This window comes from Lepisosteus platostomus, chromosome 15 (genome assembly GCF_059453375.1).
Source record: "Lepisosteus platostomus isolate fLepPlt1 chromosome 15, fLepPlt1.hap1, whole genome shotgun sequence".
In the NCBI taxonomy this organism is placed as follows: domain Eukaryota; kingdom Metazoa; phylum Chordata; class Actinopteri; order Semionotiformes; family Lepisosteidae; genus Lepisosteus; species Lepisosteus platostomus.
Window position 1 is genome coordinate 27225092 of NC_142625.1, and position 6581 is coordinate 27231672.

Here is a 6581-nt window from a genome sequence, read left to right on the forward strand (position 1 = left end):
CAAATGGTTGAGAGAGTCTGGAACAAGCTGCCTAAACATGCTGTTGAAGACGATGCCCTGGCTTCTTTCAAGAAACAGCTGTATGAGACGCTTGGATCAATTAGCTACTAACCAGCAGATGGGCTTATTGGCCACTTCTCATTTGAAACCTTCCTTGCTCTTAAAGCACCTCATCAATAAAGTTCAGTGACTTCTATTAAGAAGTGCAGTATTTTCTACAGTGCAGGAAGCGATGCTCTACGAAGAGCAAGGTGGAATTTCATTACTGATATCCATCCATCCATCTTCGAGAATCAGTACAGGGCTGTTGGGGAGCTGGAGTCTATTCCAGCAAGCAACTATACAAGGCAGGATACACCCTGGATGGGCACAGACGCCCAGACACGCACACACTCACACCAGGGTCTATTAAAAGTGAGTATGTGAAGCATTTCTTTACCTCAAAGGTGGGTGGTGGGCGCGTGGAGCAGGCCACCTAGCCATGTGGTTTAAAGTGATACTTTGCTTCATTCAAGAAGGAAGGATGGAAGAGATCATTGGATGAATGAACTACTAACTACCAGAGGGGGTTTGGGACATATACCCTCCTCTCTCATGGTCTTTGATTGATTGATCAATTAATTAATTAATCTACTTAAATTTTACAAGTCCCATTGTTGTGTGTTGTTTCTAAAGAGCTTTAAATGATAGTATCATCTGTTCCACGGGAGATCGGAACAATATAAACCTGGTGTAGTAAACACGCATGTTTGGAGGAGATATCGTTGGCTGTGCAGAGAACACCTGAGACGAGCACGAGTGCTCTCTCAGCTGGTTCCTATTCCCTCACCTCGCTGCACCCCCCAGTCCAGCCCATCTCGCTCAACATCTGCTCCACAGCTGGGCCAGCCCCCTGTTCCTCCGCACGAGCCATCGCCGGGCTGTGCTGCACTGCACACACACAGACACACAAACACACAGGACGACCACTCTCAGTCCGTCTTCAATGGCCTGGCATCCAGGAAAATGAGCAGCATTGACTAAAAAAACAGGGAGCTGAGAAAAAGTGGCCACATGTGGTGGCCTGACCTGATGCACAGGCTCGTCCGGATGGCTCATGTTCATTCCACAGATGCAGAACTGCTGTGGCTGAAATGGACATTTCCACTCGGACTCCTGTTGTTATCATGGTGGGGCTCTGCAGCTGTGTACCATCTGACTGCATTTCTTTACCTTTGGCAGTGCGCTGGAATGATCCTCCACTGTACTTCCTGTTTTACAGTAAAGCCAGGTAAAGCATAAATGCAGAGGGAGAGACCATGAAGATTTTGACTTGTTCTCAAACTGCAAGATTTAATATGCCCTTACATATATTACATTGCCACACTGTCAAATTACGTTTCGGTTGTGTACAACATAGAGCCCCAACACACGCAAAACTGAAAAATAACCAATGAAAGAAATATCTCAGAGTCTTTGATGAATGCACAGGATGAAATAATTAAGAAAGCATGTGCATGAGTTCAGAATAAGAAGTTGATCGGCAATGCATCTCACATCTTTATTACAGAAAGTGAATCAGAGAGCGTGCAGACAGAGTCACCACCAGTGTGGTTCAGTGAATCAGGAACACTGTACCTATAAAAATTTTCACAATCCAATGGTTAGTAAGGCTGACCTTTACAAAGCGATTGGAATTTGCCAGACGAATGTTACAGGAAGGAATTTCTTAAATGTGGCGTAATACCGGTGAATGGCTGGCAGAAAGATCTCACTTCGGCTAATTCTTTCAACATTTTGTTTCTTTTACACGAATGTTGGATTTAGCATTAACCTAACGCCAAGAGTACTCATGAAATAATAAATGTGAGAAACAAATGTGAGAAACAGCATTATAAAGGCTCATATAAACATCCTTTCTAAAATCCTGTGATGAATAAACCAGTTTAAAGAGTCCAGTCGTCAACCTGGAAGGTGGGGAAGGAGAAGGTGCTGAACAGCAGAGAGACTGAAGAGGACGAAGTTCCAGATCTGTGAGTCTGGGACTCTTGTCAGTCAGCGTTGAGGACTGCGATCTCGGGCTTTGTTTGTTTTTTTTTCCTGTTTCATCGTTTGACAGCCTCATTTTGAAATACCGTATGTCCTCATTCTCGAAACCATTCCGGCTAACCTCCTGGGGCAGTGGTACTGCAAGCTGCCTGGGTTCATGAAGGAGTCTCACCGTGGTGCCACACAGCCCTGGCCTGCCAGATGTCCGCAGAGCCGGGGCTCGCTTATAGATGTAGGCAGCTGTAATCTCCCCTGATCAGAAATTTCAGGAACATGAAACACAACATGATCAAAAGCAGGTTTCCGATATGGAAGACAAGGAAAGCTGATCCACTTCAAAATAGACCTTGGACTCTGTTTTCAATTGACGGAGGACTTACATGTGAAATAGCCTCTTGATAACAATCTCAGCTCTGCTTGTCCACTTTGGATTTTCATGAGCTCTGTTGCTACTCACCAGGGGTTTAAAGTGATGTCAGAACAGTTATATGGCAGCACCTGGTATGCAGTGTATATCCTTCCTGTAAGGTATTTGGTTAGTTGTCCAGATACGTTTCTCTGAGTCCAGTAGGGGTGATGTTGCTTCTCACAGTTTAACTCCTCTGCATAACACTCTCACTTCAAATATCAGGTGCTTAATGAGCAGAAATGAACATTAACTACAAAGCTAAAGAGCTGATTTGAGAGTGTAACTTAGAATAGGCAGATTCAAAATGCAAGCTGCACCTTTCTGAAAAGCCTTATTTAAAAAGTACTCAAGGAGAGTGGAATGTTTCATTTTATTCCAGGGGAGAAGATCCGATATGTCAACTGTACTGCAATTCCAGTGTTACAGCTAAGCATATATTTTATAAACTTCTAATATATCTTGGCCATAGAAACATGCCACATCAATTTGCTTTTTTAAGACTAAAGCAATTTTCATGCCCTTCCACTGTCAGATCTCCTTCTCATGCACAGATCTGTGAATGTGGTATTGGAAATCAAAGGAAAATGTGGGCATGTGATACAAATTATGCTTTATGAATGAACAGTGGTGTGTAAAAATGCAATGGTACTCAACACACTATTGTACTGACATGTTACGATGTTATTGGCTGTTAGGCAGCCTGTGTGTAAGTGCCGTGGGCTCTCGAGGCAAGGATGTCCAGGCAGACTCTCCTCCGTAGAGTCTGAAATGCCGGTCCGACGCTGTGGCTCCTGGGTAGGACATCTCACGCGACAAGAGCTGACGAAAGAGAATCCTGTTGACTTGCAGTCCACCTTCGTGTGTCGCCTTGCGCTGCTGATAATAGAAAAGGCTGAGGCAGAAAACCCAGACTCTGTAGAACTGGCTGTAAAAATCTGCAGTGTCAACTTTGAACATGATCGGTGGTGATCTTGAGGATAATCCCTTATCCTGCTGCAGGACCAGCCTTCAGTCTGCTCTTTCTGTTTCGTTTCCTCTCCTCTGCAGAGGGTCCTGGGCAGCTGCAGGCAACTTACAGCCCCAGAAGGAACTTTAACACTTGGAACAGCTGCAGGGCCTCACTGCTCACCAGGGATTTAAAGCTCCACAGAGGTGTCGCCGCCTGTAGTTGTCTGAACTGAGGATTCACTGATGACATCCCATGGCACTGTAGAACATCTGTGTAAAACTGTTAGGTAACATTTCAATTTCACATAAAAGCTATTAATTTATAATGCATAATTTTCAATAAATACCTACCTTTACATTTCCTGTTTTAATAATTACTTTAAACGCTGTCAGAACTCAATCACTCCACACATCTTAGGAAGCATCTGAAAACATCCCTGAGTTCACCAGTGACTGAAGAGCAGGTTCATTGCAACCAGAGCTCTCAGGGCCGTTAACAATCCTGAGACAAAGCAGGAAACATATGCTAACAGAGACATTAAGGAGCTAATGCAATTGGCAGGAGGGCAAAATGAGATTTTTCAAAAATGAGACATTACATGAGTTTAAATGTTTGAAGAATACATGAAATGACATGCTAGGTAATGAAGGTGCCTGAAACAGTCTGCTATTGGATGAACACAGAGGAGACCAGAAGGAAGGGAAAACAAACATCTACACTATTAATGCAGGCCACACATCTCTACTCTAGTGGCACCCAGGGGGGTGTTGTTAAAGTGTTATCCAATCCCCTTGGGAAGCAAAGGAAAAAGTAAAATAAACTGGAAACAGCTTTCTGTACAGAGGGATCCTGATCCTGATCCCTCAAATCAGTCCAGGCTGAGAACAGGCACCGTCGATCAAGAGAAGCGATGGGACTCCAGCTGCAGTTCTGACATGATGTGTCCGGCGAACACTGAGCAGATACCTGGAGGAAGGCTTGCCTCACGCATGGGCATAATTCACGTTTCAGAAGGGGGCATCTGTTGCGAATTTAAAGTGTTGTGCACACATGGGGTCTCACTTGAATTCATTCTTCCTCCTCATCAGATACAGACCTTGTAATTTGAAAAATTGCATCAGAAAATGAAATTATATTTTAAGAGTCTTAGTTTCAAATGTACTGTATAATTATTTCACCCTGGCGCGCTTGCCAACAAGGAACCGCTGAAGGCGGAAAAATGTTTCAAGACAACAGACGTTTCCGGATGTTCGCGGGGGTGACTTGCCGTCTTGGCAAGAAACCGCAGAGCGACCAGGACACATTCCTCGCTCAACAGGCTGAGATAAAGCAATGGGTGTCCCGCCGCCATGATGACGAGATCTCCTCAACGAAGAGAGCTGTTGACATCTGAAACACAGGAGAGTTCACGCTAATGTGAAAGATCTGTGATTCCCGACAGCGCAGATTGTCCCCGGCCCAGTAAATCGATGAAAACAACAGCCAGACTAAACCACTCCAAGAGGGAACAGCTGCAGGCTTTGAGGGACAATCGGAGAAGAGAATTCAACCTATGAAAAGCTGAGTGGCCATAATTTCACCTGCTCCAAGCCCAGAATTGTGTTTCAGATGTTCATCTACACTAGAACAGTACAAACATGCCAGCATGACAGCCGAAGCTCTGGAGCAGAAGTGAAGGGAGATGCCACAATACGGACAGCCTCTCTTCTAATTTATCTTATTTCTGATTGACCTCTTCTTATATATCTTATTTACACAACACGTGAAGTACTTCTGTCTATAAATGAATCCAGGTGAGCGAAGGCAAAAGAGAAATGGAAGAATTGGGATGAAACGGATCCACACCCATCTTCCTTCGATATCTCAAATGAGATCAGACTTTGCAGAAGAAGCTGCTTTCTGCACAGAAGCTGTATCTCACAGAAGCGGAGATCTTCCACTGGGGAAGAGTCCTCCCTTGCTCTCCTGCTCCACATGTGGCCATGAGCCCTTGCAGGTGTGCGGCTGCTGTGCAGGTGCTTCAGGGGTACGAGCAGACGCAGACACAGGCTCTGCACAGACTCTGCTCCCGAGAGCTCTCGGTACAGCCAGGTATAGGAAATGCAAAAATGCCAGAAACAAGGACTCGAGACTGACTGTTTCTCTGGCTTCGGGTCTTCACTCTCCTTGCACAGCCGTAGAAATTTCCAACAGGACAGATTTTCCTCCAATTTCAACGACAACGTGATACATCTACTGAACCTAGAAAGCAAGGAAAAAATATTTTTGACATGCGAAATGCTTGGTCAAAATTGAGGGGATTGTGAGATTAAGTGGCATTGTTCCTACTTATCTCGAGAGGAGAACCATTCCTCAGCTCCAATAACAAATATTATTTCAGAATTGCACCTCCTGATTGGTGTTGTTCTTTTTTAACATCTCATTTCGCCCGCGAGTTTCAGCTGGGACACTTGCATGACTTCTCTACAGTATCGCCACGCTTCATATCCTGCCGTCAGTAACAATGACGAAGTCTGTAGATGCCTCAGAATTATCACATGCTAACATAGATGTTCTGCATCTACAAATACTAAATAAAAAGCAATACAGCAAGCAAAATGTTTTCAAATTAAAGCCGGTTTTTATGTTTCATTGGGTGTGTAGTACTAGTGTAATACGTGCACAATTGAAACCCGGATGTTCGAAACGGTGCAAAATAAACAGCAAATCGCTGGAGTTCTGGCAGCGCTTTTGTAAATAATCTCCTTAATTGATATTTTGAAAATGGTTGCAACCATGTCATTACAATCACACACTGAACCCTGCCTCAAAAGACTGTTTATTTGGTTTCTAAACTTTCGGGGTTTTTTTTTTAATCTTTAGTCGTTCGGCATAATGTTTTCGCCGTCGTCAGTTTGGGATTCCGTTATCTGTAATGAAAACCAAATAGCAGGAGCAGCAGAGAGAAGTCCTTGCGCGGACCCACATAACCTCTCTTGGTGCTGTTCTTCTTGACTGTGAGGTAACCCTGCTTTATACAATGAAGAAAACAATCCTGACCTCAAAACTTTAAAAATGGCGAGCCTGTCGGACTCTGCAGTTGCAATCGCACGGATAATATTGCCTTTCTGGAATGTTCCCTCTCGGCTCTCACGGTTATTAAGGTCTGTTAAAGTATAGCAAAGACAAATGTTCAATTTCCCAAGGATAATAGAA